A 16,011-nucleotide genomic window follows, 5' to 3' on the forward strand; every position below is an offset into this window, starting at 1 on the left:
GGGATCGATGTAATCGACTAGTGCCCTCCCTTAAAATTTCAGGCCTTGTGCCTTTAGTAGAAAAGATTATTATCATCACATGTTGGCGCAATCGTTAGCACACCGGCTGAAATGCCTTAGCGGTAGCTTGTCCGTCTTTATGTTCTGAGTTCAAATTCCGCCTACGTCGACTTTGCCTTTCATCTTTTCGGAGTCGTTAAGTTAAGTACCATTTGAGCACTGGAGTTGTTGTAATCGACTTACTTCCTATCTGGAATTGCTGGCCTTGTGTGTAAATTTGAAACCACTATTAATATCTTAAATGAATACGTTCGGACTTTTTATGAGTGTATGTTTACAAGAAGGTAGGTAGGTATGTATGTATGTGCGAACATATGCATGTATGAATGTATTTATGCTTGTTTACTTGTTTCAACCAACATGAATCGCTCACCCATGTACGAAGGTTTTCTAATAAATTAGAAATGAGAATACTAATTCAGTAGAGAATAGGGGAGAATAGTAGAGAATTTGCAAAATTCATCATTGTTGCTTTCCTCTCGTCTATCACTTCCTTATGACCGTACAATCATCATCACCAACAACAACATCCGCGAACATCATCATTATCATCATCATTACTGCCAATATTGAGAGTTGTGTGAATTTTGCAATAAAGTCCTTTGTTTCATTTTGTCCCTTTCTGGAAGATCGAATGAAGTTGAGAAGCCATAAATATCATTACTTAGGTGTCATTCTCAAACACAGTAGCTTTATCTAACTCTACCGTTAGGCAAATATTATTTAGGAGTATGGAATTACTAAATTCCATATTAATGAGCAAATCGTGCGCACACACACACACACACACACACACACACACACACACACACTGTTTCCTCTTTGTGAAACCAGTCTGCAGGAAAGTTAAAAGCCTTTCTATCGGCTTCCCAGAAACAATATAATGCACAGTAACTGTTAGCTGATAAACTTCGGCGCGGTCTGGTCTGGTATTAGATACTTCGCAGTTTTAAGTTTTGATACAATATGATTCCCATATCTTAAATATAACACAGCCATTTTTTCGTTGGTGGTAATTATAAGTGCGACAGCTGACGACTTCCGAAATTGCCAAATACTTTCAAGTGACCCATTAGAAATGGATCAAAGTGTGCAATAAATTCCATAATTGCACAAAAGCTCCCATTTTACATAGATCTATGATTTCTTCACTCATCTTAAATGCCAGATCTCTATCGGCTAGAATTATTGTATACGGCCACAACACAGCTCAATACCTCAGCACAGTATTTCGTGTTTCTCTGTACTGTTTTCCTACTTGTTATTAATATGAAAACAATCCCCGCATAGAAGAAAATTAAACAGCAACATAGACCTCTGTGTTTTCATTTTCTCCCCTGCGTTTTTTCTAATCATTAAATCCCATCCTTGTTGGAAAACCTTCCAGGGTAGCTTGACATCAAAGTAGAGTAAAATCAATTAACTGCACTCCTTGGTGGGCTGTACAAGATCCACTTTGTCAAACACTGCCCATCATTGTCACAAACAGTACAAAATTGAATTTTTAAAATAATGAGTGCTCACCATTTTTTTTATATATTGGCGTCAATATTCAGTATTCTGAAAAAAACAGGGACACTTTTTTCTGGACAGAAACTATCTGGTTCGGTGTAGATCCGAAGATAACACTTCGCTATCCATATCAGTAGAATGCGGTGATCCTTCGTTTTCAATATCTTGAGCTTATATGTTTCTCCTATGTTGCAAATGCACTTGAGAGTACAGCTAGTTTCTCAAAAGAGACATCTGTTACTGAATCTTCATTATCTTTTTAATTGTCCTTTTCGAAACAAAGAAAAATTGTGCAAGGTGTTGTGTCTTTGCAAATACAGTAGCATTTTTTTTTTACTTCTTTCTTTGGAAATTTTTCTGGAAGCAGCTGAATATTGTGTGGTATACAGTATATTCTGTGTGGCAATATAATCTGAAAAAAAAGCAAAAAGAAAAAAGAAAATCAAGAGAAACAAATGACAACGGCCATGGAGACTCACTTTGTTTAAACCAACTACAGGCATACTAAGTACTAAGCTAGACTCTTTACACATACTTCTATCAGGTTTACAGCTGGGACAGATAAGTAGGCCTGCAGCCAATTTAAATCAAGTGTTAATGGAAAAGAATTCAAGCAATAAAAAGCAAATTGAGGATTGCAAATTAAGGATTGCGTATCCATTAAATTACTTTTCCCCAAAATTACTCTTCACCTTCATGGAGCCAAAGAAACAAAGGAACGCCATAAACGCTTCAAAAAGGATAGGCCTGCAAAGGAACTGTGTATTTCAAGGATCCCTTTAAATTTCAATCATGTAACGATATTTGAGCTAACAGTTATACTTTTGTTAATAAAAATGTCGTCTGCACATGTAACGGTTCAAATAATTTTGTGAGGTAAGGGTATTTTGTATTGCAATTAAGATGGGTTGTTGTTAGTGACGTCCTTGTGCTTATTTTTATGTTCAACATTTTTTCGATCTCTTTATTTTTTAATCCACCATTTACGACCAAGAAATTTCAGGCGTAGACATCCGCATGCAATAACATTTTATGTCTCAACAGAGACACCTGAAAATTTGTGGCCACTGATACATTGAAAAATAAAGTTAAAAAATAGCACCAGTGACAGTGATAGGTCCTAAATATCACACTCATCTTTGAGAATGTAACACGAATATAACGATTACAAACTGGTAGGCCAGTATCTCAGGAGGCTGGGTAACACATAAACATTAAAAACGTAGGATTTCGGTGAAATATTTTTCCACCTTTTAGCATAGAAATTTCAAGAGCTTGACGAATTGGAATGACGAAAGATATTGAAAAAAAAATGAAAAAAAATATACAGTTCGATATGAAAAAATGTTTGAACACATCATATTCTAAAGCTGAAGGAAAACCGATTTTATCTGTGGCATGATGATATGACAAAGAGATAATTTTATAATTGAGACAATAATTTGAAAATTAAAATTTTGGAAGTCAGACAGTCTTACCTTTTACTCCTAAATTTTACCAGCGTACGAAAAGACTTCTATGTGATGAAGTTTAGAGAGTGGCAACAATATATGTGACCGTGTGTGTGTGTGTGTGTGTGTGTGTGTGTGTGTGTGTGTGTGTGTGTGTGTGTATGTGTTTTAATCGCAAGAACAAATGTCTGAAATCTATTTATATAAACAGATAAATACATAGAAGTACTGACTAGGTTTTAGAAAGCTTTCGTTTGTGTTACTTTGGTTTTCCATTGTTATTTTTTCCCATTTATCCGTTATTTTATTCCAAAGGGATTGAAAAACTGATTTTGAAGAATTGCGTTGTAGATTTTGAAGGTTAAGTAACTGCTTTAGCTAAAGTGGAGAAAATGTATTTTAAAGGATATTTCTTTAAGCAGAACTTTTAAGAATTGGGGGATGGCTCTCTTCCTGTAAGGTTGCTAGTATGGGGGAGACTCTCAGGGCAGAAGGCCCACAAACCATGGTAGGGGGCCCCACTATTAGGGGGAATGGGGCAGGTGCGCTTTTTGCCTCCCTAGAAATCAGACTGTGTGTTTTTGTGTGTGTGTGTGTTTGTGTGGATTCTCAACAAAGCATCTATTGTAGATGTATTCTGATTTAAGAACAAACGACATGCAGATTGAAGACCATATAGAATTTGAAATAGGAGGCGGTGCTCCAGCATGGCCACAGTCCAAATGACTGAAACAAGCAAAAGAGTAAAAGAGTAAAAGTAAAGAGTAGAAGACATGGACGAATCTGGAATACTATCTCTGCTTCGTTTCCAAATCAGGCTCACGGAGGAGAGCTCTATCAATACTAACTTTTACAGGAAAGCTATCACTAGGGACCTCTTCTTACACTACGAGTCATCCCTACCACCAGAGCCAAATTCGCAAACGTGTAAAATGAAATCACACGCAAAAGCGACAGATGCAGCAACATATATATATATATATATACATACATACATACATCCGATTCAAAATTTTAGTTCATCACAAAACCTCGCTAAGCTAAGTATATATATATTTATATTTAAGATCTTTGAATTTTAATATTTTATAAGTCTTATGGTGTAATAATATTGTTTTTTATGTAAATATCGTTGTTTACGTAATGATCTAATTATCGTAATTTTCTATATAATTATTAGATATTAACTTTAAGTTTATTCGTAAGAATTTACTTAGCGATAGATACGTTGTTTGATAGCAAGTATACGAGTTGTTTGAAGTTAGGTTTAATAAATCTTATAGTATAGAGTGATTCTATTCTTTATCTGTAACTTCATTCTATTTACATTTATTGATAAACCATAACTGTTCCCATTCACAATCTTCATTGATAAAGCGTATTTGTTACTCACGCTTAATGAATTCTTCAACAATTCATTCTTGTTTTGCTTATAACGTAATTCCACGAGTATTCTTATAAACGCTGTAAAGACGTTTTCCGATTCAAAATTTTAGTTCATCACAAAACCTCGCTAAGCTAAGTATATATATATTTATATTTAAGATCAATGAATTTTAATATTTTATAATTCTTATGGTGTAATAATATTGTTTTTTATGTTAATATCGTTGTTTATGTAATGATCTAATTATCGTAATTATTAGATATTAACTTTAAGTTTATTCGTAAGAATTTACTTAGCGATAGATTTGTTGTTTGATAGCAAGTATACGAGTTGTTTGAAGTTAGGTTTATGTATATACATGCATTAATAGCATTAATTGTAGTTTTAAACTTCTTATAATTATTATTTTAACTTATCTATTGTCTTTTTAAATTGATATTTGCTAGATTTATTATTCCCATTGATAAATATATTTATAGTATTTATTTGATACTATATAACTACGAATTGATTATTTCTTTAAGTATTTTAAATATAAGATTTCTGAAAGTTATTATTTAGCCAACGAGATATAAAAATAGTTAATTTGATATAGCGTTCGTTTACGATTGTTTGTTTGTTTTTTTGAAATTAGCTATTTCATCTTTAAATATGAAAAATTAATTTATTAGGTCTTTATTATATGTGCATATATATATTTATAGAGATTATTTTAGATCTTAATTATAATACTTATATACATTTATATATTTTCATTGATAATTTATATATTATTTGAATTTTATATTTTTAATAATATAATACTTTTTTGTAAAATATTTATGTAATTAGATATTGACTATTACTGATATTAGATTATTGGTGGGTTTCTTGCCTTAAAAATTAATACTTAAAAATTAAAATTAATATTTAACATTATAATTGATGTTTTGATTTAATCATAATTGTTAAGTTTCTAGTTTGATAATAGAGTTTTTTATAAGTAAAATTTTTATATTATTTATTTCTTTAAAATATTGTTTAAATATTTCTGTTTACTAATTAAAATATTACAATTAACCTGAAGATTGACTGTAACCATAATTCGAATTCTTAATTGAATTTAAATTATTGTTATTCGAATTGGTTACGGGCATGTAACGATCGTAGTGTTTTTACTATTTATCTTATATTAAACTTTTAATACTTTTTGATAGTTATATAATTCACAAAAAATAAATAAATAAATAAATAAAATAATAAAATAATAATAATAATAATAATAAAAAAATTTTTAAATATATATATATATTTAAAATTTATAAGTTTAAATTATTTAAATAATTTTTAAAATTTTAACTTTAATTTAAATATTTTAATTTGGAATTTTATATTTTATATATTTATATTTAAGATCAATGAATTTTAATATTTTATAATTCTTATGGTGTAATAATATGTTTTTTATGTTAATATCGTTGTTTATGTAATGATCTAATTATCGTAATTATTAGATATTAACTTTAAGTTTATTCGTAAGAATTTACTTAGCGATAGATTTGTTGTTTGATAGCAAGTATACGAGTGTTTGAAGTTAGGTTTATGTATATACATGCATTAATAGCATTAATTGTAGTTTTAAACTTCTTATAATTATTATTTTAACTTATCTATTGTCTTTTTAAATTGATATTTGCTAGATTTATTATTCCCATTGATAAATATATTTATAGTATTTATTTGATACTATATAACTACGAATTGATTATTTCTTTAAGTATTTTAAATATAAGATTTCTGAAAGTTATTATTTAGCCAACGAGATATAAAAATAGTTAATTTGATATAGCGTTCGTTTAAGATTGTTTGTTTGTTTTTTTGAAATTAGCTATTTCATCTTTAAATATGAAAAATTAATTTATTAGGTCTTTATTATATGTGCATATATATTTATAGAGATTATTTTAGATCTTAATTATAATACTTATATACATTTATATATTTTCATTGATAATTTATATATTATTTGAATTTTATATTTTTAATAATATAATACTTTTTTGTAAAATATTTATGTAATTAGATATTGACTATTACTGATATTAGATTATTGGTGGGTTTCTTGCCTTAAAAATTAATACTTAAAAATTAAAATTAATATTTAACATTATAATTGATGTTTTGATTTAATCATAATTGTTAAGTTTCTAGTTTGATAATAGAGTTTTTTATAAGTAAAATTTTTATATTATTTATTTCTTTAAAATATTGTTTAAATATTTCTGTTTACTAATTAAAATATTACAATTAACCTGAAGATTGACTGTAACCATAATTCGAATTCTTAATTGAATTTAAATTATTGTTATTCGAATTGGTTACGGGCATGTAACGATCGTAGTGTTTTTACTATTTATCTTATATTAAACTTTTAATACTTTTTGATAGTTATATAATTCACAAAAAAAATAAATAAATAAATAAAATAAAATAATAAAATAATAATAATAATAATAAAAAAATTTTTAAATATATATATATATTTAAAATTTATAAGTTTAAATTATTTAAATAATTTTTAAAATTTTAACTTTAATTTAAATATTTTAATTTGGAATTTTATATTTTATATATTTTATATTTATATTTTATATTTTTTAATTAATTTTTTTTCTATGTATTGGCTTATGATTTTCAGTTTGATTTGCCTAATAGTGGTTTTATCTCTAATTTAATATAATATATACATTGATGTGTGTGTTTTTGTGTCTGTGTTTTGTGCCTCCCCATTACTTAGAAACTGTTGTTGGTGTGTTTGCGTCCCCGTAACTTAGCGGTTCAACAAAAGCTATTGATAGAATAAGCACCAGGCTTACAAAGAATAAGACGGTACTCCAGCATGGCAACATTCAAATGACTGTAACAAGTAACAGAGTAAAAGAGTGCTATATATGTATATAATATATATATATCATAGCCTCAGGCCAACCAAAGCCTTGTGAGTGGATTTCGTACACGGAAACTGAAAAAAGACTGTCGTATATATGTTTATACTTGTGTGTGTGTGTGCGTGCATGTCTGTATGTCTGTGAGTCTGTGTTTGTACCTCCACCATTGCTTGACAACCGATATTGCTGTGTTTACGTTCCCATAAACTAGCAGTTTCGGCAATAGACATTGACAGAATAAGTACTAGACTTACAATGAATATATCCTGTTGTCAATTTGTTCGACCAACGGCTGTGCTTCAGCATGGCTGCAGTCACATGAGTGAAACAAATAAAACTATAAAACAATAAAAAAAATTATGCCATTTTAATCCCGAGCAAGGCCAGATATATATATATATACATATATATACAAACATAACTAAGTGCCCACTCGGTGCGCTACAATTTTACCGTTGATGCTTCAGCTATTATAATTAATTACATGAAACTCCCACCGCGTCGGGGTCCAGTGCAGTGTCAGAATGGTTGTAACGTAATATAAGACGCACGTCAATAATGAGAGAAAATAATCCGTGCTTGAACTCTGTATTCCTTTATGCCATCTTTGTCATATGTTTCTATATCCGGTAGCATATATTTCTACTTTTCATCCGGTTTTGTCCGATAGAATTACAGATCAATAGCGCAGCAGGATTTGCTATATTTAGTTACGGTCGTTATGATTCCGGGTTTAAAATCCTTCCAAGGTTAACGATTTTGACATCCGTCTCTTCGGAATTAAGAAAACACAAACGAGTAACTTTCATTTGTTTTGCATCGATCTACAAGATATAACAGCCAAATCTCTCTCAAATCAAAATTTCTTCATAAATAAAGCATATGCATTGAATAATTCTCTCATTTATAAATAAATATTTCATATTCTCTGATGAAGGTTTTTCATAGTGGACATCATCGGTCATCGAAACCTTAACCTCAACTGTAACTAATAATAACAACACATTGACTTATTTCTTTTAAATACTTGAAAATCTCATCTCAAATTTCACTTCATTTCCTTCGCGTAATTTAAAGCTGTCATCTTGAAACGAGTCCTTTTCACAAACTTCTTTATTTCGTAGTCAGATTTATTTTTATGGATCTTAAAAATAAATTTTTATCTCCTCTCACCATTCCTTCATTATTCTTCTGCTTTCTCAGCTTTCCGATTTGTGTCAAAATCAATTGGTAATTTTCTCGAGATAACCTCTTTTATATTGTTGCTGAAAGGCAATCAGAGATGAGCAGAATGCAAACTATTTCTGTATTTGCCCGATATTATTGATATGACAAACCTGAAATCTTGTTGATTACAGGATAACTAAGTTTTTTATATCGTTGCAATTATTCTCTTCTGTTTATCCCATTACAAACAATCCTATTTTATATTACAAAGGATTTTCTTGCTTTCATCTTTTCTCATTCATTTTAAAATCTTTCAGCAGGCATCCATTTCATTTTATTTCATATCAATACACTATTTTAGCAAGCTAAAAACAAGTTTTAAAATATTTTTCTTTTTTTCTCTTCCAACGTCCCACTCTCTCAATTCATATATAAATATATGTATGTATGTATGTATGTATGTATGTATGTATGTATAGATAGATAGATAGATAGATAGATAGATAGATAGATAGATAGATAGATAGATAGATAAACTACTTGTTACAGTGACAAACTTCGTTAAAATAAAAGCTATTACTTATATAAGAATCTTAGAAAAACTGAATGCGACGAACCTTTTGGAAGCAAGTTCTTGTATAGTGTGTATAAGAACTTAAAAATTTTAAGACCGAAGTCCTTACACTCACAATACAAAAACTCCCTACCAAAATGTTTGTACCATTCTGTTTTTATTTTCAAAATTTACATCGTTAACTTAATTTAAACGAATCATTCTTCTCACACACTCACACTTATCTATGTGTGTGTATATATATATATATATATATATATATATATATATAAACAACTTATAAATAAGGGCAGACGAAAATATTTCTAATGCCAAATATGCCGAAATTAGACATCCTGTCCATAACCATATTATTTTTTCACAATACGCACGCTACTTAAAAAAGGTTGACAGAAACTACTAAAAAATTCCATTATTACCACATCGGACCGATTACAGGGTTAGTTCATCAGAACCCTCCCTTCGTCAGTGATAAATGTGGCAAAGAAATAAATGAAATACCTACTCATACCCATGGAAGAAGTAAACACTAAGTCATGAGCACAATTAAGTACCCCAAATACATCCAAAATAGAAGTTCACTGACAAAGGGAGGGTTCTGATGAACTAACCCTGAAATCGGTCCGATATGGTAATAATGGAATGTTTTAGAAATTTCTGTCGACCTTTTTTGAGTAGCGTGCATATTGTGAAAAAATAATATGGTTATGGACAGGGTGTCTAATTTCGGCATATTTGGCATCAGAAATTTTTTCGTTTGCCCTTATTTATAAGTTGTTTATAATTTTAACCTTTAAAGGTATTTTTTAATATGCTGACCATTGATAAAATTTTTTTTCGAAAAAAATTTTATCCAAGATTAAATATAAATAAAAAAAAGTATATATATATATTAATAGTTATTGCCAAGTTAATATGGCAGTCCAGAAATATAGGACGAATGCTGCCGTTGATTAGTTCCAAGAGGCCATCGCCGATAGCTAGCTATGTGACACACGAACCTGTGTCCATTATAACCTTCGAACGGGGGAGGTCGGCCGCTTCACCTTGCTGGTCAGGCATCTGCAAACTAGTTTCAGGGTATTTGCCCCTTATCAATGTAGAGTAGCCGAACCCAGCAGGTTATATATATATATATATATATATATATATATATATACGGATTAGATGTGTACAGTGTACAAATATAAACTTCTTACCAATTCAAATATCCTTTAAGCATATTGAAACCCGTATGAAAGCTATTCACTGTATTTTTCGCTGTATTTTGTCATGGAGAAAAGGTTTTACTGTAGACAAGTAGGTGTAAACATACAAAGTGAGTTCGAAGCTTTCTCTACCCAGACTGATGCGTTTCAGATTAGTTATCTTCTCTTCTGCGTCAAGAAAACTAGAGACGGATATTCTGTATCTGAATACTAGGATTGTTCTCTGTATTCAATCGATTGCTAATTTACCAACGTCTTTCGAAGAAAACCCAAAAGAAACACATTATCCATGATTTTGCTCCTGTTCATAAGTCACAGGCAATGTGATACTCATGATTTCTAAAAAAATGAATAGAAGAGTGCTGTACAGCGTAAACAATGACAAGAAATTTCATGAACTCCATCTTCTGCGAGAAAAAAAACTAATAGAAGCTTGCTTCCCTACCACATGGTTCTGGGTTCAGTCACACTGCGTGGCACCTTGGGCAGGCACCACCAAAGCCTTGTGAGTGGATCTGGTAGACAGAAACGTAAAAGAAGCTCGCTATGTGTGTGTGTGTGTGTGTGTGTGTGTCATCACCAGTTGAGAAGCAGTTTTGTGTGAATTTAAAACAACCTAGATTTTTTTGATTATTTAATTTTTTTCACTATAATTATTGAGGTTGTCCGGCAGCCGTTTTGTGACATGACCGTTTAAGTTTAAATGGTTGCTTTGATATTAGATATATTTATGTTTAAGTCCAAGGTTAGAAATCCAAGGTTCGAAAACCGAATTCGTGAAGCCAGATTTTATGAAATCCAAATTTTCGGAAACCATATATATTTTTTCTTTTTTTGTAAACCAAATTTGTGAGGCTAGGTTTTGTGTGAGGTCAATTTTGGTGGAACCAAAATTTGTGAATCCAGAGTTACGAATCGAAGTTTGTGAAATCAAGTTGAAGCCGAGTTTCAGAGTCCGAATTTCTGAACTATATATATATATGTATTGCCTTTATAAATATTTTGACTGCACATGTAGTGTAGCATTAATTTATTTTTGTTCGTATATATTTGTTTTGTATCTAGGCTGTTTTTTTTTGCTGACACTTAATTGTTAATAATATTTTACAAAACTTCATGGTGTGTTGTTGTTTTGGGTTCATCTCATCCATCCTTGTTGCTTGTGTAAATTCGGGTTATAACCACCATAATATATATATATATATATATTATATATATATATATATATACGTGTGTATGTGAGTGTTTACGTGTGTTTACTTACGAATGTAAATATGTCTACATATATTCCTGAGGAAGTAGACGTATTCATATATATATATATATATATATATATATACATACATACATACATACACTTATATATAGTGTGAGAGAGAAAGAGAGAAATATTTCTTAGTGTAATTATATAAAATGTTTTGCAATATTAGTCTTTATTTTCCTTTTTAATCATCGCCACTCCATTTTTTTTACTACAATTATTGTTATAGATTCTCTAAATATCCAGCATTTTTTAGAAACATCCCAATGTAGCTTCGGCAGATGTTGGCGTGGGGGTGGGAATGAATAAAAATTAATCAACATCGTAAAATACGAAGAAGCAATACGTAAGTTTTGTAAACATATGAAACTCTTGAATGTCGACGTTTCTAAATTGCATTCTTATCCACCAGCTATTCTTTTCTCTGCAAAGTTTGGAACTGCTAAATTATATAAAAATTTCCAAACCAAATTTCATAACAGTACATTAGATTACTTTGAAGACACAATTTCAGCAAATAGTTTCTGTAATATTATTTGCATCAAAATATTTTTGAAATGTGTTTAATATGCAGTTGCTCCCAGGTTTATATGACCGTCGATTTCTGCAGATTCACCTCCATTCAGTTTGGGTTTTGGACACTTTCTTTAATTTTTGTGTATTATTGAGAAACCACATCGCCTCTTTGTGTCTCCAGCTTCTCTTCTCTTTTATCTTTAATTTCATTTTCACTTTTTCGATAATGAAATAAAGTGCACTGTTAAAGTAGTGTAATACACCAGTTTTATTTTTTACATTTTCTTACATATTTTCTAAATAATAGAGGTTCATAAGCCAACCCAAATTGAAATTTTACGACAAAATATACGAGACAATTCAATGTATATGAAGCAGGTGCTAGACCCATCAAGAGATAATATCAGCGCCAGTATAATTGCAGGAACTTCAATAAGTTCAAACATATATCATACAGAATTGCACGCTGGAAAAACGTTTTAATCTGGATTAGTTTTCAGCAGAGGGGAAGATGAAACAACAAAACATCTAAACACAAACAAAAATCAGTATTGTGTCTTCAAAAGCAGTTGAAGAATTGGATTAGTTGTCAAAGAAAGTGGGGTAACGTATAAATAGATAGATAGATAGATAGACAGACAGACAGACAGACAGACAGACAGACAGACAGATAGATAGATAGATAGATAGACAGATAGATAGATAGATAGATAGATAGATAGATAGATAGATAGACGGACAGGCAGGCAGATGTAGGGTTGGAACCGTCCAACATATCCCAGTATGATGGTAGAGAGGAGGCGAACATATAAAGATTATTTTCAGATTTTATAATCCTATGTTTGCTGGCTCAGTGATTGTATTTTTCATCCCAAATCTCATTAATGTTTGGAATTTGTTTGGTTTCCTTCATAAATAATATAACCTGTAACCTTACCTCGAATTACTGGATTTAGTTTTACGTTGTAATTCATAAAACCAGTCTGCTGTGTAAACCCGGCGATATCTGCATTTCGTGAAGGATGGATTTTTGCTAACTATCCAAGAGAGATAACATATGGAAAACTTTAATTTGTTGTTAGATGTTAGTACCATTACTTTCGTTTTCTTTATGCTAGTCCCATAAAAAAGAAAAATGAATTCATCCCAGTAGAGAAACAGCGCATTTGCTTTTTTTCGTTTTAATTCTTTTCGTTTTTCTTTTTCCTAGTCGTATGATCTCTGTGTACACATAATGCGTTGTACATCGAGATGATCTGATTTTGTGAAAGATATATTGCTTGACTATTGACACATCATGTTCCTCGATAAAAAGCTACATTTGAATATATTTGTCCTACGGATACAAAATTTAAGGAAATTATGAATAAAACCCTTAGGGGATAACTAACCATCAGCTTACGAAAAGATAATTTTCTAATCGAAGAAAATCGATAATATAGAAAGAGATAACAAATGACAATTTAAACATTAAAATACTAAAAATCAATGCACGCGCGTCGTCTCAACGGTATTCAACTCACGAAGGTTTGTTTTCTTGAGCTAAACACTTCGTTTCAAGAACGATCCTGTTTAATGAGTACCATCCGGGTAATGAATGCAGCCCTCTTTTCCACAGATACAAACTAATGCTCTGCTGGATCAAGGTCAATGGGGCTTAATGGATTTCTCTCTCTCTCTCTCTCTCTCTCTCTCTCTCTCTCTCTCTCTCTCTCTCCTCTCTCTCTCTCTCCTCTCTCTCTCTCTCTCTCTCTCTCTCTCTCTCTGCTTGCAACGAATAGGCACATCAATCAATTATCGTCAGCATAACGCATGCTCCCATACTCACTCGTCATTGGCGGCTGGTCGTGTCCTACTGTTGTAAAACAAAAATGCTCTGAAAAATATCATAGCTTGAATGATTTTATGAAGTTCACCTGAAATGATCAGATTTTCATAAGTCGTGTGAGAAAAAAAAACGATTTCTATGTCGACTATTGTACATTATTGCACATTTAGTTAATGACATCCTAATCCCTTCTTTGACCGGTACAATGAAGCCTACGCTTACCTGATGAGGTCATAAGATGATATTAGTATTATTAATAATACTAGACGGTAGGAAGACATGTGGAGAACATATTAACCAAAGATAGGGGCAAAAAGAAGAATACGATTATTAAAAACCAATGTTTAAGGTTGGTGTATACCAGGTTCGATATAAATAAAAAGAGATGCTATATTAATAGCACTAGACAGTTAGAAACTAGGATGAGAATATATCGAGGCTCACATTAAGAAATTAATCACTATAAGGAGGGTATTTAGTGATTTTGATATGTGTAACAGGTGTGATGTTTATATTCTAAAATAACCAGATAAACGTAATAATCAAGGATTGCAAAAAATATACATCCTTTCTGATAGATATTGCAGTCCCTTCTGACTGGAATATTTCCCCAAAAGAAGTGAAAAAACTGTCAAAGTACAAAAATCTTGATATTTGAAATATTGAAGATGTGGAGCATGGAGGTGAAAACAATACCAGTTATAAGTAGAGGGTTAGGTATGATAAAAAAAAAGCGTATGAAGAAAAAGGCAAAGACCATACTTAGATCCACAACACACTATCAAAAAATAGCTCTACTAGAAACAGCCTACATCCTACAGAAGACACCATCAACTCAACAGCACAATCCAAATTAAATAATCTACAAACACAAGACGCATTCTATAGATTAAATATCCAATGAAATACACACACACCACAACATGTACTCTACATGCCAGATACCCAACAGAACACAACTCGCAATAATAATAATAATAATAATAATAATAATAATAATAATAATAATCCTTTCTACTATAGTCAAAAGGCCTGGAATTTGGAGTAAGGGGACTAGTCGATTACATCGGCACCAGTGTATCACTGGTACTTAATTTATCAACCCCGAAAGAATGAAAGGTAAATTCGACCTCTGCGGAATTTGAACTCAGAACATAGCGACGGGCGAAATACCGCTAAGCATTTCGTCCAGCGTGCAAATGATTCTACCAGCTCACAGACTTATATAATAATAATAATAATAATAATAAATATTATTATTATTATTATTATTATTATTATTATTATTATTATTATTATTATTATTATTATTATTATCATTATTATTATTATTATTATTGTTATTATTATTATTATTATAGTAATAACAACAACAATAAAAATTTCCAGGAGGGTTTTAAACATTTTGAAAGACTCGTGAAATCTTGTAGATACTTAAGGTTACAGCTATTAGCCCGCTACCCGCATACATTCTACAAGGAATAAGAACGAAAGTGTGTCAAATTTATTATTATTATTATTATTATTATTATTATTGAGTGAGAGAGCAGTGCATGACATCAAAGTGAGACGATAAAATATACGAAGCCCAATATACCCATCATGACAACCCGTCTGATAAGAGTACACCAGACACATGCATCACACCCGCGACATGGTGATCACATATCAAGATAAACAGCACATGACCTTGCAGGTGTGGCCCAGTTAGAATTTTCTTCTGGTCAAGTAGCCCATCCCGCTCAAAAGGTCCCTGAATAAGGCTTGTTTAAGGATGCTGAACGAACCACCCATGTTTCCAAATGAGAATTATCCAAACCTCTAAGAATCCCTTTCAACACACGGTTATGATGCTCCCCCACTACTTCTGCTCGTGATCAGAGATGCAGATATCGTCAGTCACTAAGGGACATGGTCAACTGGTTAAGGTCAAACAACTGACAAGCAAATCTGTGGTATTGAGCAGAATATTTGCTGTAGCTCATCTTTTATACCAAGACAAAACAATGTACACGATAACACTTCCAATCAGTTAAGATCAGAAGCCACAAGTTATTATTATTATTATTCAGTAGTTTTATTTTTATAGTGTGCTTTCACTTCACTACCGAGCACAGCTC

The 16,011-nt window shown here is 31.1% G+C and overlaps 1 protein-coding gene across 2 annotated transcripts in view; it reads left to right on the plus strand.

Moving 5' to 3' along the window:
• LOC118766506 (protocadherin Fat 4-like) overlaps window positions 1-16,011 on the plus strand; it is a 362,146-nt gene that overhangs the window by 213,354 nt on the left and 132,781 nt on the right. The gene's annotated exons all lie outside the window — the stretch shown is intronic.

The sequence above is a fragment of the Octopus sinensis genome, linkage group LG16 (assembly GCF_006345805.1).
Source record: "Octopus sinensis linkage group LG16, ASM634580v1, whole genome shotgun sequence".
Lineage (NCBI taxonomy): Eukaryota > Metazoa > Mollusca > Cephalopoda > Octopoda > Octopodidae > Octopus > Octopus sinensis.